The following is a 24,796-nucleotide window of genomic DNA, read 5'->3' as shown; positions in this document are numbered from 1 at the left end:
GTGTATAAATATCAGAGAGTAATTTCAGCATGCCATTTTCATTACCAAATCCATTGTATAACTCACTTGTTCCGTTACAAGAATTACAAAGCCAAATCAGATACGTACAGATATGTGAAGACAGCTCATCAGGCTATCAACACCAGACGGCTCTAACTGCCATCCCATTTACTTGTTCCGGAACTCAGAGACTAGCTAGGTCTCTGACCTGCTGGACTAATCGGTTATATATTCGCGTAACCGAATTAGCCACTTATGCCACCTCAATAGGCCTACTCTGGCCCCTATGTATCCATTCTGATCGTTTTAATCCATTTTCCAAACACTAGTACCTATCTCATTTTCAAAATCATTCGTTTTACCCAGCACACATATAAAATTCCAGTTCGCAAATCATTTTATTCGATATAGGTACTTTTTAAAGTTACTTTTCCCCAAAACAGATTTAAAACAGTGTTTTATACCTACAGGGGATACGTAACTTAAAACATTGTGTTCCATTACGAGAATACAACTTTTGCTATTCATAACGTACTGAACCATAAAAGAATGGTCAGGGGTACTTGCCTTGCAGAGCTTTACAACTGTTACTGATCGACTCTGAGCCGACTCGGACGTTCAGCTCTAACGTCTAACCACTAGATCACCTTGGATTCGACTTCAACATTCAGGTTTTTCGATTGGAACCCTACTGAGCTCATCGACTTTCCACTAGGTTATCTTTATTCCAACGTCGATTCTCGAGTCCTTCGACCAGCACCTCAGAGTCGAGCTACTCTATATTAGATGTCCAGGTATGCCTGACATCCTCGCTAGAATTCTACCAATTCGATATCAATCCTGCATCGTAATTATACGTATTATACGATACACACATAGCAATCAGGGTTCACGTACTCAAAACTTGGCACAATATTCATTTTCATAAATCACATATACTTGTCGCTTTAGAAAACAGGGTTGTCAGTTATAACTTATAAAATATATTCTTACAACACGCAGATACCTTTCATAAAATAAGGTTAATATCATTATTATGATATATAGGTAGGCGCGTACATCATTTATTTATAGGTATATAACTATATACAGTCATCGATATCCCCCGATAATTTATAGGATAGGCTCCCAAAATTTGGGAGCCTATTACAATTCTCAGCCACCAATCTAAACCAATCACACACAATTCACAAATCCAACACGCCACATTTCACATTCCACAATCTCATAGTTATCGTCGTACGATTCCCGAAATACAATTTATTTTTGAAAAACATTTTATTTATTTATAAAATTTAGGACTCAGAACAACGTCATCACCGTCCACCGCCCGCTCGTAACCAGTCATCGCGATACGGCGGCAAAATTTTTGGGTACCCGAGTATTCGATTTCAATACCCAAAATTTCATCGATTATTCGTAATATTTTATTATTTTTGCACAAAATATTCATTTCACACGAATATTATTCAAAAATAATTCCTGTAAAATAAAAATAATTAATTAAAATTCCAAAATGAATAGGGCAACATGCGCTGATGCCCACAGCACCATAGCAACAATCGGAAATGCAAGAATAACCGGAAATAACCCGAAAACCAAAAACCACACACTGCACACCCATACCCACAATATACATACAGATATATGCATATAATAGGCAAAACGAAACTAAAGCACAAGAATCAAATCAACCGGAGATAACAGCGGCGGCCGGAAAAAACAAAAAAGGAAGGAAGGGCGGCGACTGCAACAAGCCCAAGAATCAAGCCCAAACGACGGCAACCACCGAGAAGCAGAAGAAAGGAACGAAACCGAGAAAGAGAGAAAAGAAAACTAGGAATAAAGAATCGAGAGAGAGACTGGAATAGAATGAGAGATTGAGCGTGTGAACAAAACAACTTCCCCCTTTCCTGTTACTTGGCTGCACGACACGTGTCCAGAATAAATGGGATACGTGTCATTTTATTTTTGTCATGTCTGAACTGCAAGGCCTATACATCGCTTTAATCTATATTACCGGTATAAGTCACGAATAAAATTTTAACTCAAACATTATCAAAATATTCACAAAATTTTATAAATATCCCGAAGTTTACAAAAACATAAATTTCGAAATTTTTAAATTAATTTTTAAGGCGCACTTTATACCCGCTTTTTAACAAATAAACGGAACAACGTGCAGGTAAAAATAATCCAGAAAATTTCCAAAATAATTTTAAAAATTCTCAGAATATTACGAACTTAATAAAATATGAGTTTTCATGATTTTTGAAGAGGTCCATAATTAAATATGGATTTTACACATAAACACAATCAGAAAATCATTAAAAATAAATATTAGTGAAATATTGATTTCTCAATTTTATAAAGTCCTAAAAAAAATTATTGAGATTATAAAATATGAAACCAATTTTTAGGAATAATCCAAATATTTATGGAATTAAAACTGTAATAAAATCACTTTTACAAGCGAAATAAAATCGTATAACTCAATAATAAAGTACACATCCAATCCCCATATCAACAGATCATAAATGAATAAATAAAAATCAACAAATACTGCTAAATCAATACACACATTTATTTAATTATTAAAACCTTTATTACACTTTGAAAATATTAAAAATAAAAGAATATACACGAGTCGTTATATCCTTTCCCCTTAAAAAGATTCTGTCCCTAGAATCTGACTCAACTAAACAAATGAGGATATTGTCAAGCATATCTGACTCTAACTTCCAGGTAGACTCTTCTACTCGAGGATTTATTCATCGCATACTCACTATAGACATAAACTCATTCATAAGGACTCGCTCTTAGCGATCTAGGATTTGGATCGATTATTCCACGCAGAACAAATTTGGATGAGAGTCCATTGGCTCCTAATCAATGGCTTGATTCAAAGTAGAAATATATCGCTTTAACATTGACACACGGAATACACTAAAAATTTGCTATAACTGCAGTGGCAATATCAATTTATGGGCAAATTTACCTATATCTATCAATTACCTCGACGGTCCATTATAGTTAGGACTTAACTTGTCCCTTTTATTCCAACCTAGCCAACAACTCTCAAGGTGCAACTTTTCTCAACACCAACGATCTTATTTCTACATCCACACTCTTTGATGCACGTCCGCCATCTTTCTTTGTCTATACCGGACTGCTTCCATTCTTTCCCAAGTCAACACCACTACGTCCTTGATGTGCTGAATTATTCAGAACCTGACAACATCTCTACTCCCACTTTTTTGCAATAGAGGGGAACCCACACTATGTCTACACAGGGCTTCACAAGGTAGCATTCCCCTACTAGTATGATCACTATTAACATAGAAAAACTCAATCAATGGTAGGTGATTACCTCAGTTTCCTTTTAGATCCAAAATATAAATACTCTCAACATATCTTATATCGCCTGAATCATCTTTTCGCTTTGGCCCTTCATCTACGGATGATAGATGGTACTCACTTTCAACTTAATTTCCAAACATTTGAACACTTCTTATTCATTTCCATCAGTTAAGGCTGGAAGGTAATCTCATATCTTCACTTTCTTCTCACCTTCAGGTATTTGAACTTCACCTTCCACTCTTTCCAAATCTTTATTAATTCCTTATCAATTTTTAGTCACATTCAATCTTTTCCTTCTGCACAGGGCATCTGTTACTATATCGGTTTTACTTAGGTGATCTTTACTAGAAAGATCGGAATCCTTCGTTTATCTCAGCAAAAAATTATATTGGAGAATGTAGAGTATAATTTCTTCCTTTCTAATCTTCATAGGGAAATCCTTGAGTATTCTATACAGACTTTCTTAATCCTTAAATAGCCGAGGATGTTATCAATAAATATAATTTGCTTATCCAATTACTCCTTATACACCATGTTCCTTGAATCCTTATAGATAACTGATATATTTGTTACTTCACATAATATCACCAGAACTTACAATACTCATAACTCATTCTAATCGCAATCTTTGATATGTCCTCAGGCTGGATCTTAAGTCAATCCTCGAGAAATAACACATTCCTTGAGTTAGGTCACATAATAATCAATTCTTAATAGGGGTTACTTATTCTTATTCGTCATTTTGTTAAACTCCCAATGATCAGTACATAATCTCATAATTTCATCCCTCTTCTCCAACAATATCACTGGTGCCCCCTAATGGACTATATCTGGTATGCTCACTTCCCTTTTCAATAACTTTTACAATTATTGAATTAATTATTTCGTTCCACTGGCCTCCAGGGCATTTATTTATTACTCAACTTTCTCCAGCTTCGTATTTTCTTCTTCGTATCTTTACACATGGTGGATCTACCTTATATCCTTAGCTTATTACTCCTTTTTTCGCATGATTAGAAGAACTTCTTATATTGCTTCTGCACCTAGAAACTTACCTTACCATTGACTTCTGTACACTTTACAATTCGCTTTGTCTAGAAACCACTCATTGCCTTACTACAGGACAACCAACCCGATCATAAAATTACACCGAACTCTTCTAGCTCGATGGGTGTCATATCAGCTGCAATTATGTCCAAAATCTAAACACTCAATCTCTCGGTCCTTTTGAAATCCGTCTATAGCTGTGCAGGGTGTTGGCTCTTGGAATGTAGTATCTTGAGTAACCGTTCTACAATTCCTTGTAATATGGCCAACTTTTCCACAATGGTAACACGTAACTCCTGGATTTTATGGGTTGTATTCCAATGCATAATGACCCTTATGACCATATTTGAAACATTACACATTCTTTTTACACGAATCACTATGTCTCCTGTCACATGACTTGCAATCCACTACTCACTTGACTGACTGGGCTGGAGTGGAAGCAACTGAAGTAGCACTAGACCTAGCTTGAGAGAAACTCTATCTCCAGAATCTCTTACTCCTACTTCGGCCAAACTGATTCTGCAATTCTTGACTAGATTCTTCTTGATCTTCCTTGTCCCTAACACCACCAGACTTCCTTTCTTATCATTCTCTTCCTTAATAGCCAACTTCTGGTCACCTTCTATTACCAGGGCGGCCTGAACCATAGAGGAGTATATCTTGCATTGCAATGCCACCACTCCTCTGCAAAATTTAGGCGTCGACCCTTGTTGAAACCTTCTTACTTTCCGAATCTCCGTGCTTACATACTTAGGAACTGATCGGGCCAATTCTATAAATTTGGCCTCATACTCCAACATACTTCTTTTACCTTGTTTTCAGTTCTATAAACTCCATTTCCATTTGATTCCGCACACAATCTGGGAAATACCTTTCCAAAAATAACTCAGTAAACCTAGGCCATGGAACATGGCCTTCTCCTTCTAACACTCTGGTTGACTCCCACCAATAATTCGCTTCATTTTTCAAGAAATAGCTTACATATTCGGTCTTAAGATTATCACTTACTTGAACGAGGTTGAAAACTTCCTCCATTTCTTTTAACCATGCTCCAGCAGCTACTGGATTAGGTTCACCTTAAGACTCAGGAGGTTTAATACTCTAGAAAGATTTAAAACTAGCTCTTTGATTCACTCCTTGCTGTTGCTGCTGCAACCGTAGTTACCGCTGCTGAACCTGTTGGATTAACTGCAACTGTTGTTGCTGCTGGCTGGCGCAACAAATCTAAAATTTCATTTATGATTGGACCCTCCGCAAAACTACAACTATTTTCTTTAGACTGGGTAGCTTTCTTAGGTGGGATCTTCCCTAGATATATAAATGAGTTTTATTTATAACATAACAAAATGTTTGACAAAAGATATTACCGCTTAAACGGTGCACCTGTATCAGGAAAATGCTGCCCAATAAAATACCCATGTCCTTAATATCAGGGTCTATTCAAAAGAAATCTAGATTAATAGCACTAGCAATCATAGCAACAATGACAGTAGCAGAATCAACAACAGTTCAGGAAACTAAAATATAAAGAAACTGAATACCATAGCATAGCTCCTCAATACAACAACAACTGACCAACTTCCCGACACTGCTCTGTTACCATATTAACACCAATATGATATACTACGAGACTTATCTAGCTATATCAACCACCATTTACATAGAACAAGCTAATAAATCAGGTCAACTTAAGAAACACTAAACTCTTCCAGGCACCCTAGTCCAAATTTCAACCAACCTTTTCTCCAGGGATGATTTCTTATCACCCTCAAGTGATTCAACAATCACTGAGTTATCTTTCCCGAGGCTATAAATCCCTTATTAGATTCCGAACCCTCGCTGCTACCCTTGTCCTTGAATAACAATCTGATATAATACTTTCATTCCCTATGACAATCAGCTTTCACTTACTTACAATACTAGGACTATCCAACTACAGAATTTTACTAACAATTCATTGCCTCGGGACTTCAAATGAAATTTCAAAGTCAAAGAATCAATAATACAGGGAGGACAAGATGAGAAAACATAGGTATGAATGAGAGCAACCATATAAGTACATAAGATGGCCAGTCTTAGTACCGTATAGCTCACAACACATACTTCGGTGGCGTCCCACCAGACCCTTTTGCCACACAGACAAATGGTCAATTCATATGCATTGTTCGCCTCAATCAACCGATAGAATCTCTGAGAAAAGAAACAATGTTAAAAATAAAATTCACAAATAGGAAGGGGTGAATCTGATTTGTAATGAGATCAACAGAACCCTAAGTAGCTTACTTCGGGTTCACAACTTTCTCATAGGAAAAATAAGCAACTTATGGAATAGGAAACAATTACTCTGGAAACAAAATACATTTCAAGAAAGAAATAGAAAGGTTCAAAGATACCACCTCTCATTCTGATCCACATTCACTATAAAACTTGGTCGTCATAGCAGCCCCTGACTATTATCATGCTATCCGAACTCACCAAGGTCCCACAATCAGTCCGGTAACATTCCTTGACATAGAAAATGCGATATGTGGGAATAACGCTGGTGTCCCCTCAGCTGACACATCAAGGGTCTACTCAAACACTGAACTCTCGCGATCAAACTCGTTTTCTCAAGAGAAAAACTAGGAACCTATCGAATATTACCAATGACACATAAACGAAGGAAACGTACTCTAGGTTAGGGAAGTTTCATTCAGTCCTCCATAAACGTCAGGGTTACGCCTCCGGAACCCTTGACCGAACTTCTAAACTCGCTCCTCTGATTGAGTTGCTGACTCACATCTGTATATAAACCTTCCTATCCTCTTTTAACTCTAATCCTAACCTAAATCAGGGACTCAAACCTGTAGCTCTGATACCAACTGTAACGACCTCAACCCCGGGGTCAGGAGTTGACGTCACCAACAACAATAATAACAATCCTAATTCAATCCAAGTCATTAATAATACATAACTACGACCCCTTTACCAAGATCTTTTCCAGGTTTAAGTATGACTCAGGTTACAACTATTATAACCCAACTAATTACAAACACTCCTGACATAACTGAAAGAGATGTGTCCTAAGTCCAATCATGTATGATGATTTAGGAATAACTTTTATGTAATATGTTTTGATTTCATTGATATTAATAAAAGACTTGTTTTGGTTTTATTGCGGGCTTTATCTATTTAAGTGTTTAAATAAGATATACCACAGTTTAGAGTAAAGCTTTTTATAGATTGTGATGAGATCATAATAATGAGACATAAAAGATAATAACTCTAAACTTAAATAGTTCCTGATCATAGGATTACTAACCGGTAATTAATAATCCGCAAAGATCGGTACATGCTATGCTTGCTTCATTATGAAGGATGTCTGTTCTCATAGACATTTGTATGGTGACACTATAGCTAGTATGTAGGTGCTTATTATAGAATAAGTTCACTGAACATGACTCACATAACTGAACAACTGATGGAGTTCACTCACGTGTCAGCAGTTATTCATACAGTGATAGTTGTACAAATATCCTTAGATTTGAGGTCATCATAGTCATCTTGTGTACACTGAACTATGCTTTGGTTTAGTTCTTAGTCTCCAGGGATAATTATAAGGGCTCTACTGGGTATAGGAATTTGTACACGAAGATAGTGTATGATCAATAAAGGATCTACCCCTTCCAGTGAAGGAAGAGAATGTTCAATGCTGATCCACTTATGCTAGTTCAGGAATCTCTGGCCAGAGTGAATGAAATTAGAAAGGAGTTTCTAATTTACATTAAATAGATCTAAGCATAGTGAATGGGAAAGCAAGTGATTAAATAAGATAGGCTTGACACAAATTTCATGCCTTGTATTTAATCATGACATTTCAGGGTAGAAGGAATTGATTGTACGGTAACTACTCACTGAATAGGTTCTTGGTATTCTAAGCAGTGAATTCGTATTATCCGGATAGTCGCGATATGCTAAGAAGTATACCTCACGATGTAGAATAAATATGATTAATTAATTAATCTTATTTAATGAATTAGAGAATTTATATAAATAATGATAAAATAGTTTTATTATTATTTATTTCTACTACCGGCTTAATATTGAACCTACAGGGTCACACCATAAAATAGAATGATTTAATGGCGGAGGAATTAATTAATAATGACTGATAATTATTTATTTATGAAATAAATAATTAATTGGCAAATTTAATAATTGATTAAATGAGATTTAATTGATTATAAATTAATTAAGAAAAGGTTCTTAATATTATTAATTAAAAATTTAATTTTTGGAAATTAAATTAGTGAGAGAATTATTTCTAAAGAGTTTAGAAAAAGGATTAATAATTAAAAGGTGTTTTAATTATTAGTGAGAATAATAAAGGGTTAATAATAATAATATTTTATGGGAAAATTTTCAGCTGAAAATTTTGCCTATAAATATACTATTATAAACCCTATTTTTGCCAAAACCAAAAAGATTTACAAAATCCTAATTCTCTCTATCTCCTCCTCCTTCATTACATCATTTCCTTGGTGGATACCGGTGGAGTGCTTCACGCTTGAGGAGCAGCTGCTAATGATCTCTGTTCATTGTTTTTGGATCGCCATTAAAGACCTCCATCTTTCCATTAACGTAAAGCTTCTTAAGGTAAACATACTGAACTACAAATTAAATATTATTTTTCGCATGGATCCTGCGGAGGGTTTCAGTTTTTTTTTTAAATTTAAATTTACATTTTTGCTGCGTTTATGTGCTAAAAACCCTTCAATGGCATCAAAGCTACTTGCGAAAAGTTTTTAATTCGTTTATGTGTTTAACTGTTTTCGATATATGAGCATGTACGTGATTCACCATGATTTGATGTTGATATGATATGCTTATATATGTATGGTTTTGAATATATGATATTCATGTGAGTTGTATATTCATAAGATGATTATGTAATCTGTATATATACTGATATATACATGATTTATGTTTGTTCTAATTATGAGAATCATATTAGATACGGATTTTGAATTGGCTGCTGCAGATTTGCTGAAATCTGGGTCTGGTGTCAAATTTACGCAAACGAATACCCTATTCCATATGTAAATGAGCGTCTAAACAAAACTGATAGCTAAAGCTACCAATGACTCGTCTGTAAGGTGTTTGACGTCGTTTACTGCCCGTAAACAGTGATTCTTGTTTTTCTGATTTGATTATGATTTTTCTGATTTTTGTCATATTTTCTTTTTATGATTAGATCATGGATAATATGATATGTTAAGATCAGATTATGTGTTTTAACATGCTTTTATGTGTTGTATGAGCATGGTGGATGGTTATGGCCTTTCGACCTTAGTGTAATGGTTTAGGTTTTGGTTTTAAATATGACTTGCATGTCGTCAATCTTTGTAATCATAAATCTCGAATGTAACTCGAGTTATTCTTGTAAGTTCATTAGATTAGTTTTACTGTCAATCATGTAATGTAATTGAAGACTCAAGAAGGCTATCCAATGGAGGTGATACAAAGAAGAAGACGAGGCATACAAGAAGTCTAAACAAAGAAGAAGACTTATGTAATAAGTAGTTGTATTTATTTCCATCACCATATTAGATTGACCTTGATCTTTATCATGAGCTTGATAAAGATCACATAGGATGGGGCCATAACCAAACACATTTACTTTATTGCACTTTACATTTACTTGTTTATTTAATTTTATATATGAGATATATGCCTATGTTTACCATGCGATGATAGATTTAGGTGAACTTAAATCAATATAAGGCGTGCTCTAGAAAATCTAGAATAGAAATCGTTTCTTGCCTCAACAATAAATATTATGAATACGATCATGAGATTCTTGTGTTAATGAAACACGTAATTGAATATGAATTTTCAATATTGAGAGAAAGGATGATTCTGTCAACAACAGATTTCTATCTGTAAGAAAGGGTTATTAAGTGACGCCTCTTGACAATGCTCCACCCGATCTGGGAATCATCTGATTATCGATTATTGATTTGAAATATTAAATTTAAAAGGAAGAATCTCTTTATAATATTATTATGATTGTAACGTAATATAATCCCTCTAAAATAAAATAATATCAAGTAGTAATTGGCCAATGACACAACGGGCTTGTGTCAGTCATAGCCTTCCAACATGGTAGAAAGTGGTTCTTATTTTTAAATCATTGTCGTTTCGTGCTACAGCCGAGGGCTTTGATTTTGAAATAAGAAATACTTGTCTATTACATAGAGATGTGTACATTGAATTAGAATCTAAAGGTCGATACGTGCTACAGCCGTGGGCCGTTGGAGACTGATTCAATTGTACGAAATGTTGGGTTAGACTTGACTTAGAATATTGAGTTTGTCGTGCCACAGCCGTGACTCAATTATTCAAGAGGCTAAACTTATATTAGGGAATAACATAAGATGTAATTGACAAGAGTTGTCTGCCTATTGAACATCACATGACGTTTCGTGCCACAGCCGAGGTTGTGTGATGGAATGTAGGATCCCTATTCCCACTAGCATTATGAATGCTTAATTTTCACTTAGGGGGTTGAATAAATTAGATAAACTAGTGGGAGACACTTATGAATAAAGACCCGATTCATATAGTGTTTTGAAATGAAATTGAATTTTTGCTAAGTGTTGTTATGTGTTCATCATTTACAAATTTACTATATTCGTTATGTCTTCTGCACTATCACTCCGAAGTATACTAGATGCTCACAAGTTGACTGATCCTAATTTTGCTGACTGGCTTCGAAACTTGAGAATTGTTCTCAGGGTTGAGAAGCTGGAATATGTGTTTGACTCACCTAAGCCTATTGAACCTGCTAGTGATGCACATAATGATGAACATATTGTGTATCGTAAGTGGATAGATGATGCAAATATTGCTCAATGCATCATGCTAGCTTCCATGAACATTGAGCTACAAAAGCAACATGAGCATATGGATACTCACACTATCCTTATGCATCTACAAGAGTTGTATGATGTGGCAGGGAGGACAGCTCGATATGAGATATCGAAGGAATTGTTCGGTTGTAGGATGTCTGAGGGATCATCTGTGAATGACCATGTACTTAAGATGATCAATTTGATTGAACGTCTTGGACAACATGGTTTTGCCATGGATAGGGAGCTGAGCCAATACTTGGTCTTGCAATCACTTCTGAGTTCGTTCTCGCAGTTTGTTGTGAACTTTCATATGAATAAGCTGGATGTCAGCCTGCCTGAACTCCACAACATGTTGAAGACTGCAGAATCAAATTTCCCCCTAAGAAGAGTTCTGTTCTTCTAATTGGTGAAGGTTCCAATCCTAAGAAAAGGAAGAAGAACCCTTCCAAGAAGAAGAAAGTAGGTGAGAAAAATTCGGTTCCACCAAAAGCTGAAGACTCCAAGAGCAAAGCTGTTTGCTTTCACTGTAACAAGGTGGGGCACTGGAAGAGGAACTGCAAGGTTTACCTTGCAAAATTGAAGAAGAAGGGTAGTGAGACTACCGCTTCTGATTCAGGCATGTTCATGATCGAAGTTAATATGTCACTAGGTCAAATTTCTACTTGGGTATTAGATACCGCCTGTGGTTCTCATATATGCAATTCGTTGCAAGGACTCAAGGGAAGTAGGACTCTTGAAAAAGATGAGGTGATTCTACGTATGGGCAATGGAGCAAGGGTTGCGGCCATATCTGCAGGATCATTTAGTTTACATATGCCTACGGGCAAGACTATTATTTTGAATAATCGTTATTACATTCCCTCTGTTGTGAGGAATATTGTTTCTATTCCCATGTTGGATGTGGATGGTTTTTCATTTATTATTAAGAATAATGAATGTTCTATCCTTAGAGATAATGTTCTTTTTGGACGTGGCATTTTAAATAATGGTCTGTATGTATGTGACGTAGAGCATGATTTACTTCAGATTGAACAAACTAATAAAAGAAAACAAGATGATGAAAATCTGACCTATTTATGGCACTGTAGGCTAGGTCATATTAGTGAAAATAGACTGCGGACATTGCATAAGGAAGGGTTACTTGACCCCTTTGATTTTGAATCATATCCTACATGCGAGTCTTGTCTATTGGGTAAAATGACCAAATCTCCATTTAGTGGACATGGAGAGAGGGCTGCAGATTTGCTAGGATTGGTACACACAGATGTATGTGGACCAATGTCTATGCAAGCCATGGGTGGATTTTCATACTTCATTACTTTCATAGATGATAGATCTAGATTCGAATATGTGTATTTGATGAAACACAAGTCTGAAGCCTTTGAAAAGTTCAAAGAATATAAACATGAAGTGGAGAAACAAACCAAACATAGTATTATAACTGTTAGGAATATATGTGCATTAGTTTGATGATATGTTTAACAAAACACTTAAGTAGAAATTTAGTGTCTGTAGCCTCAACGGATAAGACCACTTTGGCTATCCGTTGATGGTGTAGCTTTACTTAGAAATAAGTCTAGTATTGTAGCATATTTCAGTCTCTGTATTTAAAATTGTAATTCTTAGAAGTTGAGAGAAACTATGAGTCATGTTGACTACTAGATGATATGCAGATAGGAAGGCCAATTGTAAATATTTCATGCCTTGTAATTTTGTATAAATGAAGTGGTATCAACGGATGACTTAAAAGACCTTCAACGGATGAGAAGCTAAGCTTCAACGGATGTCTCTAAAGCTTCAACGGATAACATCCTTCAACGGATGAGAGCATCAACGGATGAAAGCTTCAACGGATAACATCCTTCAACGGATGAGAGCATCAACGGATGAAAGCTTCAACGGATAACATCCTTCAACGGATGAGAGCATCAACGGATGAAAGCTTCAACGGATAACATCCTTCAACGGATGAAGTCATCAACGGATGAAAGCTTCAACGGATGTTCTGCTAATCAGCCGTTGATAAGTGGTAGTTGTACCTACAAGCAGAGGCACGTGGGTTGACAGAGAAAACTGAGATGTGGTAGCCGAATTTCAGGATCAACAGAAAAAGCAGCCGTTCTTCTTTTGTACAAAGTTGCAATAGTCAACAAAGTACTTGAGTGAACAGGAAAAGAAGCAAGTGAAGAACTTATTTTACTATTGTAATTTTATATTGTTTTTCACTTGTACACTTGGTAATATATATGAACCAAGAAGAAGCTAGTAATTAGAGAGATTTTTCCAGAGCTGTTAAGAAATATCTTGAGAGAAAATTCATCTAGTTTGTACTAGGATGCAGCTGTGATCAACATTGTTGAACACAGATTTTCTAATATACCATCTCTGGTGGAACAACAAATCCACCAGAAAAGTTTTTAAGGTCTGTTGTGTTCTTTACATTTGTGCTTGAATATATATCTGTCTGTATTAGCTTAAAGCAATTCACACACTTGTTCTTCTTGAACACACAACTTTATAAACTGCTCAAAACTTGAAAAAGTTTTGAGATTTACATTCAACCCCCCTTCTGTAAATCTCATTGTTAGTCTTCTAGGAATAACAATTGGTATCAGAGCAGGCTCTTGACACACAAAGAGTTTAAAGATCTTGGAATCTAACAAAGATGAGTAAGAAGGATATTGGAGTAAAGATCCCAGTTCTTGACAAAGACAGTTATCACCACTGGAAGGTGAAAATGCACCTTCATCTACTCTCCCAAGATGAAGGTTATGTAAACTGCATTGAGAATGGTCCTCACATTCCCCACAAAGTAGCCACAGTTGCTACGGCCACAATTGCTGTTGGTCAATCCATTCCAAAACCCAGAGCAGAATGGACAATGGAAGACACAGAAGAAGTCCACAAGGATAAGAAGGCTATGAACATTTTGTTTAATGGTCTTGACAAGGATATGTTTGATAATGTGATAAATTGTTCAACTGCCAAAGAGGTTTGGGACACAGTTCAGCTGCTGTGTGAAGGTACAGAACAAGTAAGAGAGAACAAAATGCAGCTTCTCATTCAACAGTATGAGCACTTTCATTTTGAAGAAAATGAATCTTTAAATGACACATTCAATAGATTCCAAAAACTGTTGAATGGACTGAAGCTGTATGGTAGAGTGTACCAGGTGAAGGATTCAAATCTTAAATTTTTGAGATCCTTACCAAAGGAATGGAAACCCATGACTGTTTCCTTAAGAAACTCTCAAGATTATAAGGACTTTACTCTTGAAAGATTATATGGAATCTTGAAGACTTATGAACTAGAGTTGGAACAGGATGAGGTATTGGAGAGGGGGAGAAAGAAAGGAGGTTCAGTTGCATTGGTAGCTGAAAATGAGAAAGAATGCAGAAAAGAAACTGTGAGATCTACATCAAGCTCCAAAGATGGTGTAAGAAATCCAGAATCAGACAAGGGTAAAGGGCAAGTTGCTGAAAATGAAGACAACTCCAGTCAAGATGACTCTGATGGTATTGATGAGCATCTTGCATTTCTGTCCAGGAGATTTGCAAAGATGAAGTTCAGGAAAAACACTAGAGCCACTAAACCCCATAAGAACATGGTGGACAAATCCAAGTTCAAGTGTTTTAATTGTGGTATGAGTGGACACTTTGCAAGTGAGTGCAGAAAGCCAACCTCTGAAAAGAAGAAATTTGAACAAGTAGATTACAAAAAGAAATATTTTGATCTGCTCAAACAGAAGGAAAGGGCTTTCATTACTCAAGAAAGAGACTGGGCAGCTGATGGAGAAGAAGAGGATGAAGACATGGAATATGTTAACTTGGCTCTCATGGCTGATTCTGAGGAGAATGAAGTTAGTTCATCAAGCAACCAGGTAATTACTACTGATATAACACAGCTTACTAAAGAAGAGTGCAATGATGCTTTTAATGACATGTCTACTGAACTGTATCATTTGCGTGTATCTCTTAAATCTCTTGCTAAAGAAAATAGTAGGATTAAAGAGAACAATCTGTTTTTAAGTAATAGAAATGCTGTGTTAGAAGATAAGTTAATTGACCTAGAAAAGACTAAGCTGCATTGTGTATCTGTTGAAAATGAACTAGCTGAATCTATTAAGAAAGTAGAAATACTTTCCAATCAATTAGAGAAAGAGCAAGAGGTGATTAAAGCCTGGAAAACATCTAGGGATGTAAGTGCTCAAATTGCCAAAGTCCAAGGAATTGAATCATTCTGTGAAACTGCCTGGGATAAAAATAAAAAGAAACTGGAATTAATTGATGGACTGTCAACGGATGTGGAATCAACGGATGATGAAAGTTATCCGTTGAAGGAAGAAAAGGAACATCCGTTGAAGGTTCCTCAATTAAAACAGGCAGATGTTTCTAAAAGAGAAAATCTAAAGAAACTCAACAAAAAGTTTGGTTCAACTTCAAAGAACTTTGTCAAAGAAGGAGCAAGCACATCCAAAGATGTCAGAAAGGTGAATGTAGGGCACATGACCTTAGAACAGTTAAACAATAGGCTCAAGATGGTTGAGGATAAAAAGGAATCCAAAAGGAAATCCAACAGAAATGGGAAGGTAGGAGTTAACAAACATAACAATTACACACCTGACAAGTATGCTCCTAGAAAAAGCTGTGTGCATTGTAGTAGTGTTAATCATCTATCTGCTAACTGTAAATCTATTAAGAAATCTCCCATAACTGTACCCTCTTCCATGCCTAACATGTCTGTATCACCTCTACATGCTCTGCCTGTTATGTCTCAACAAAATCCTTATGCACATTTTGCAAACATGCCATATTTTAACAATTCTTATCTTGCTGCATTCAGTATGCCTCAATTTCCATACAATATGCCAATGTGGAATAACATGTATGCACAATCCATGCCTAATAATACTATAAATGTGCTGGATAATGTTGTGACTAACCCTACACCTCAACCAACCACATCTAAGACCAAGGTTGACTCAAACTCACCTAAGTCTAAAGATGCAGGAGGAATGAAGTCTAGGAGAAAGGCTAACAAGAATGGACCCAAGGAAACTTGGGTACCAAAATCAAATTGATTGATTTTGTGGTGTGCAGGAAAATAGAAGAAATCTATGGTACTTGGACAGTGGCTGTTCAAGACACATGACTGGAGATTTCTCCCTGCTCACAGAGTTTAAAGAGAGAGCTGGCCCCAGCATAACCTTTGGAGATGACAGCAAAGGGTTTACTATGGGATATGGCTTGATTTCAACAAGGAATGTCATCATTGAAGAAGTTGCATTAGTTGATGGTCTCAAGCACAACTTACTGAGTATCAGTCAACTATGTGATAGAGGGAATACAGTTTCCTTCAATTCTGAAGCCTGTGTTGTCACTAGTAAGAAAGACAACAAAGTGGTTCTAACTGGAGTTAGAAAAGGAAATGTGTACTTAGCTGACTTCAACTCTACAGATGCAGAATCTATTACTTGTCTTTTCAGCAAAGCAAGTTCAGTTGAGAGTTGGCTATGGCACAAGAAGCTATCCCATTTGAATTTCAAGACAATGAATGATCTAGTCAAAAAGGACTTAGTAAGAGGAATTCCTCTTGTTGAATTCTCAAGGGATGGTCTGTGTGATGCTTGTCAGAAAGGCAAACAAAGGAAAGCATCATTTCAGAAGAAGCTTGAAACAACAATTGATGAACCATTACAGCTGTTACATATGGATTTGTTTGGACCAGTCAATGTATTGTCAATAGCAAGAAAAAGATATTGTTTAGTGATTGTAGATGATTTCTCAAAGTTCACATGGGTCTATTTTCTTGGATCAAAGGATGAAGCAAGTGAAATCATTATCAATCACATCAGGCAAGTCAATAATCATCCTGACTTAAAAGTAAGAAACATCAGGAGTGACAATGGAACTGAATTCAAGAATTTGACATTAAGGCTGTTCTGTGAAGAAAATGGAATCATGCATGAGTTCTCAGCTCCAAGAACACCTCAGCAAAATGGGGTAGTTGAAAGAAAGAACAGATCTTTAATTGAGGCTGCCAGAACAATGCTTGAAGAATCAAAGTTACCAACATATTTTTGGGCTGAAGCTGTTAATTGTGCCTGTTTCACTCAAAATATTTCTCTGATCAATCAAGCTAAAGGCATGACTCCTTATCAGTTGTTCAAGAAAAGAAAACCAACTCTAAACTTTCTTCATGTCTTTGGATGTAAATGTTTTATACTAAGGAATCAATCTGACCATAAAGGGAAGTTTGATGCAAAGGCTGATGAAGGAATATTTGTTGGTTATTCAGCTGGAAAATCTTATAGGGTCTACAATCTAAGAACCAACATTGTTATGGAATCTGTGCATGTTGTGTTTGATGATAAAAAGATTGATGGACTAACAGATGAGGAACATTATGAGAGACTCAAATTTGACAATATTGAAATATATTGTGATGATAGTGAAGAAGAGATTGATGGAGACGACACTTCAAAAGGAATACAAAATTTGCTCCTGGATAATGCACAAAATTCAGCATCCGTTGAAAGACATTGTGCATCATCCGTTGAAGCACTTAATGAAACATCCGTTGATCATAGCTCATCAACTGATAATCAATTTACATCATTAATTGATGGAACTCCAAGTTCCCTGCAAAGGACCAACAACTCAGGGGGAGTTTCAACTAATCAAAACTCTATCTCACATCATGACAATACTGAGATCACCTCATCTAGAGCTCATCTTCCACCTCAAAGGAAATGGACCAAGAATCATCCCTTTGAACTGATCATTGGTGATGCATCATCTAAAGTGCAAACAAGAAGAGCTACTCAAGATGAATGTCTGTATAGTAGTTTTCTATCTCAGGAGGAACCTAAGAAAGTGGAAGAAGCCTTATTGGATCCAGATTGGATATTAGCTATGCAGGAAGAGCTAAACCAATTTGAGAGAAACCAAGTTTGGAAGCTGGTACCCAAACCAAAGAACAAGAGTCCTATTGATACAAAATGGGTATTCAGAAATAAGATGGATGAAAATGGCATTATCATAAGGAATAAAGCCAGATTGGTTGCTAAAGGCTATTCTCAGCAAGAGGGAATAGATTTTGATGAGACATATGCTCCTGTTGCAAGACTTGAAGCTATCAGAATCTTTCTAGCCTATGCAGCCCATGCCAATTTCAAAGTCTATCAAATGGATGTCAAGAGTGCATTTCTAAATGGGAAATTAGAGGAAGAAGTCTATGTAAGTCAACCTCCAGGATTTGAAGATCCAAATTTTCCAGACTATGTGTATTATCTGTTGAAAGCACTCTATGGACTGAAGCAAGCACCTAGAGCCTGGTATGAAACATTATCAAAATTTCTTTTGGAGAATCACTTCACTAGAGGTACTGTTGATAAAACTCTCTTCTTTAGAAATGTTAATGGCTCTAGTATACTTGTTCAAATTTATGTAGATGACATAATATTTGGTTCTAAAGATAATAATCTTTGTAAGAAGTTTGCTAAGCTAATGCAAAGCAATTATGAAATGAGCCTAATGGGAGAACTAACCTATTTTCTTGGTTTACAAATTAAACAAGTTAGTAATGGAATTTTCATTAGTCAAACTAAATATATTCATGATCTTTTAAAGAAGTTTGACTTAATGGAATGTTCATCTGCAAAAACTCCCATGGCCACTGCCACCAAACTTGAATTAAATAAGACTGAAAGGTCTGTGGACATTACAAGTTATAGAGGCATGGTTGGTTCACTTTTATATTTAACTGCTAGCAGACCAGATATAATGTTTGCTACATGTCTGTGTGCGAGATTTCAAGCTGATCCTAGGGAGTCTCACTTAATTGCTATCAAGAGAATCTGGCTTTGATCTAATTGGTTATTCAGATGCAGACTATGCAGGTTGCAAAATAGACAGGAAAAGTACAACAGGCTCCTGTCAATTCCTGGGAAACAAGCTTGTATCATGGTTTAGCAAAAAGCAAAATTCAGTCTCTACTTCTACAGCTGAGGCTGAATACATTGCTGCTGGAAGTTGCTGTTCTCAAATGTTATGGATGAGGAATCAACTCCTTGATTATGGACTTCATGTTGATAGAGTACCTATCTTTTGTGACAACACAAGTGCCATAGCCATAACAGAGAATCCTGTGCAGCACTCAAGAACCAAGCACATTGATATTAAGTACCACTTCATCAGGGAGCATGTCATGAATGGTACAGTAGAACTACATTTTGTTCCAAGTGAACAACAAATTGCTGACATATTTACCAAGCCACTTGATGAATCAACATTCACAAGATTGGTAAGTGAGCTAGGTATGCTTAATTACTCTTAAAATTCATGTCTTCTTTGCAATTTGATGTGGAGCCTGAAATATATTAGTTGCTAGAACAAATTTGACTTTTAACAAAGTTTATTCCATCAACGGATGTTCCCTATCCGTTGAAAGTCAAAATTGCTCTATCAACGGATATTCATTATCCGTTGAAAGACAAGTATATCTCTGGAACTTTTATCCGTCAACGGATAAAGCTGAAGTACCTTTCAACGGATGACAATTTACATTATCCGTTGAAATGTCACATCAGACGTTTGAGGTGTTTCACAGCCGTTGATTCTATTTTCTTAACCGTTGATACCATACATACATCTGTATGTATTGGTTTTAAAGGTAGTTATTAGAATACTTACAGTTTATTCTTAAACGGCTGAAATTCACTAACACCTATTTATTGATTAATCCTTTATTTATTTTTTTTTTTTGAAAGCATATAAGCCCTTCTGATTGTTCATTATTACTTTACGCTTTCTTAGAATTTCAAGCATTTACCATTTTCTCTCTGCAAAACCCTCAAGTTATTCTCTGCAATTTCTACTCACAACAATGGCACCAGTCGTGAAGATTATGTCTCAATCTGGGTTCATCTACGAGAAGAATAATTTCATAGCTCTGGTAGAGAAGAATGAAGCCCACTCAGATTATCACAAAATGATGGACTTCATCAAAAACTGTAAACTTAGCTATGCAATGCTGGAAGCCCCAACGATTTTCTGTGAAGTAGTTGAGGAGATTTGGACAACTGCTGAGTTCAACTCCATGGATATGACTATCTCCTTCACTCTCAAAGGTAAAAATCACTGTATAAACTGTGATGACTTACAAGCATGTTTTAAATTACCTGAGAACAATGCCATGACACCACACACTGATAGTGATGTATCCAGCATGTTAGATTCCATAGGTTACTCTCTTAACTCTGCTAATTTAGGGGGTATTAGACGAAAAGGCCTTAGGAAAGAATGGAGTTTTCTTGGGGATGCCTTCATAAAGGTTTTCTCTGGGAAAATTAGTAATTTTGATGCCATAACTTCATCTCTTGTTAACATGTTCTATATGCTTGTTTCTGATAGGTACTTTAACTTTAGCAACCATGTGATGCTAGAATTAGGTACTAGATTAGGTAACAAAGCTAATAGACCTAATAACATCTATTATGCTAGATTCTTTATGTTATTGGCTAACCATGTTGCTGAAGGTTTAGTCATAATCAATGAGAATAATAAACTCAAGTGCTGGGCACAAGAGAAAAGAGTTCTTGCAGACTTGAAGAGAATGGATCTTAACAGCAGTGTGCAATTGGTATATTTACCAATCATGAATGCACCCCAGGTAGGTGAGGTAATTGCTTCTACAACTCCTACTTCTTCCAACCCCTCTATTTCTTTATCTTCTAGTGTGGCCATGAAATCTGTGTCAATGCCCCAACAGATTTCTACCAAAGTCACCAAATCCAAACTTTCAAAATCCAAGACAAAGAAAACCACCTCTGTTGTTTCTCAAAAGACAACAGTTGTAACAACAACCATTAACCCTGAGGGAAGTGATCAGGGTGTGAGTGGTGAGGGGAGGGGTGAACATCAAAGAAACCCCCAGGATAAGGAAGGAGAGTTGAGTGCTTCCCAAGCTAGCCAAGCCCCAGTTTCTCAAAAAGCTGTGGTGGTTGAAAAGGTCTCTAGCACATCCCTAGTAGCATCCTCCCAAAAGGATGTTACTATTGAAAAGAGTTCCCATCCAGGAACACAGAACAAAAGAGGGAGGGACACTAAAGCCAAACACTCACCTACAAAAGCCTTTATTAGAAGAAAGAAGGCTAGAACCCAATCTTCTACACAGGGTGCACACACTGCACAGAAACATCCATCTGTCTCTGTGCCTTCTCAAACTCAGTTTGATGTGACTCCAATAAATGTGGAGTCACAGCCCCATTCTCTCACAATAACTACACATCAATCACCAAATGCTTCTTCACCATCTCTGGATGTGGATATGCTATTCCCATCAATTCCTGATTCTCCCTCTTTACAACTCAGGGAGGAGCCCCACTCAAATACAGGTGATCATCATCTTTTAGATGATTTGTTGGATCACCCGCAAATTCTTTCAGATATAATTGAAGGATCTGTATCAACACATATCAAATCAATCTATACAGATTCAACAGTTATATCACTTTCAATTTCATCTTCTTTTCCTTCTTCAATGGATATCACTCATCCGTTGACAAGTGGTTGCTCTTCAACGGATAAGCTTAACAGCAGTTATCCGTTGATAACAACAGTTTCAACTTCAACGGATATTCCACATCCGTTGATAGTCTCTACACAAACAACTGAAATGATTCCAAGTGTAGAAGACATGAATACTGTGCAATCACTTTTAGGATTGAGGGCAGGGAGTGAAAATTTGAGTGAGAGGCTGGGTTGCTCCCAGGCAAAAGGAGAGATTGAGAGCACAAAAATGCATGCTATTTCTTCCAGCATGGCAAAAGTCAGTGAGTGGAGTACCACCTTAGAAGGTGAAGGTGAGGGAGTGAGATGTGTGAGCCAGGGGGAGCCCCTGATGCAAGAACATAGAGAAAAAGAGAGAAAAGCAGGTACAGTTGATACAAGGGTGGAACCAGCCATTGCTCATGAGTCAATGATTGTGGATGATGCTGAAAAGGAAAGACAATTTCAGCAACATTACAAAGCTGTAATTGATAACATTTCCTTGGATGCTGACACTTTTACTCATCCTGTGACAGCCTATCAACTGTTGGCTGCTCAGGGCAATGAGGAGGCAGAGAGGACACTACATCTAGTGCACTCAACAGAATCTCTTCAAAGGGATAAAGCTGCTATTAACAGGATGCCTTCTACAGCTGGTGAGCCATCTGAGGAATTTGGAGTAAATTCTGATGATGATGACTCTATTTCTTCTGATGGAAGCATGAACATAGGGGGAGATGAAGACCCTAGTTCCATTTCTAATCTACCTGAATGGGCCCTGACTAAGGAGCATAGAACAGGTGAATTCAATGTCCACCTGGTCAAACAAATCATCACTATTCAACAGGCCATTCAGAACACTTCAAATGCAAATATCAAGGCTATCCTCCAAGCTCACCTGGACTCACTGCATCTCATGAAGTTGCAGAAAGTAAAGCAAGATATGAGTCTAAATGATCTCAGGAAAGATATTGCTGACTTGAAATCCTTCACTTCAGAAAAATTGGATTCAGTCATGCCCTATGGTACTTTGCAGGACTTGGTTTCGAGATTGAAAAAGGAATCAGTTACTGAACAAAGGCTGGCCAAGTTGGAAGACAGAGTTCAAGGAATTGAAGATTCTGTGGCCACCCTTCTTCTCAACCAACAATCTCAAACCAATCTCCTAATGCAGCTGGCAAAAGCACAAGGCTTGACCCCTCTCCTTGATGATAACAAAAAGGGGGAGAATAACAGGGAAGGGGAAGGAGAGCCCTCTACAAAGATTCAGATATCTAAAGTGCTAGTTCCTGCCATCACTACCTCTCCAATCATTCAAATCAAGGGAAAATCTGATGGAATTGATTTGATTCAGCTAGCAGCAGCTGAAATACAAATGAAAGAACAATGGAGGAGAATTGATGAAAGGTTGCAATTGGTGTTTGGTTCTACACAAAACAAATCAACATCTGTGAAATTTAGCACAAAGATTGAACCAATCAACATGGAGCTCATGCCAGTAGGGAGTCTTAAGGATGGAGAAGCTTCTTCCAAAGAGCTACAAGCTATAATCCTCAAGCCCAATGAAAGATCCAATAAGGACTCAACAAAGAATCCTTTAAAAGAAGTGGACTTTCCTCCTTCAAAAGATGATGAGAACAAGATCTTAGGCAGGAGTATTGCCTATCTCAAAAAGTCCATGGATGAGGCTGTAAGGAGAAATAGAGCTATTATCATTAGAGAGGGAAAGAGCATATGTGTGATGCAAGGACATCCCAAATTCTCAATAGCTAAGAAAGAAGAAGCCAAGCAATTAAAGGCTGACAAAAGAGCACAAGCAAAGCTTGAAAAACAGCTAAAGTCAAGCCAAGTTGAAGAAATGAAAGGAATTGAAGTCAGGGGTGAAGAAAAGATTGCTAACTTAGATGAGGTTCTTGGGAGCATATTTGGTGAAAATATGGAGGAAAGAGAGGAATGGCAGAAGGGAAACAGAAGAAAGGCCAAGGCACACAGAAGGAGTGAAGATAACCCTGAAGATACCAAATCTACATCTAAACCACTACCTTCCATACCTGAACCTTTTGTTACTGATCCCTCTATAAATATCCATGGTGAACCAATCATTCCAAAAGAGGAACCTATTGATTGGGACAACATCACATTGCCTACCTTTCTAACCACTCTTCCACCACCAAAGAAACAGAAAAGAAAACCAAAATCTACACCTCCCACAACCTCTAAGAAATTCACTCAAAAACAAAAACCTAAACCTAAGTCACCCATTTCTAAAGATGATTATGTTCACATCTGTGACATAAAAGAAATTTCAGACATTGAACTCTATCTGGATGAGCTGGAGGATGTAAGGGGAATAGCTGCCTACAGACAGTTACCAGAAAGATTAGTGTTCAGATATAAAGGAGCTGGGGAAAGAACATGGCCTCTCCACAGGATTCTAAATGAAGGCTACTCTACCTTGATCAGAGTCTTTTCAGCCATCAAAAAGGATTCTGGCTTTACCAGAACAGCCAAGACTGAAATTCTCAACAAGATTGCCAACATAAGGAAGACTTGGAGGGAACCAAATGCTTTGCCCAGAACCTTACTCATACAAGAAAGGGGAACTAAAATTCACAAATCACCTCATTGGTTGATGGAATTTAGAGATGACAGAGGAGTCAGAAGATTTTTCAGACTTGAAGACCAACTCAAGATTGCCAGCAATGAAACTCTCAAGGAAATGCAATCTAAGTTGGATATCAGTGATGAAGATGAAGCTGAATTCTTCAGAAAACTCCAACTCCAAATTGAGGGAAATGACAAAGGGCTAGGAAAGAAAACCAGGGAACAAAGAAGAAAATGATGTTTTGCTCAGGCTAGAGGAGCACCCTTGGAAATACTGTAAATCTTCAATTACCTCCTAGTACATACACTTTTGCAGCACTTTTTATATTTCTACTTAGT

The sequence above is a fragment of the Apium graveolens genome, chromosome 2, assembly GCF_009905375.1.
Source record: "Apium graveolens cultivar Ventura chromosome 2, ASM990537v1, whole genome shotgun sequence".
NCBI classification, from domain to species: domain Eukaryota; kingdom Viridiplantae; phylum Streptophyta; class Magnoliopsida; order Apiales; family Apiaceae; genus Apium; species Apium graveolens.
Note: the sequence above shows the minus strand (reverse complement) of the source record.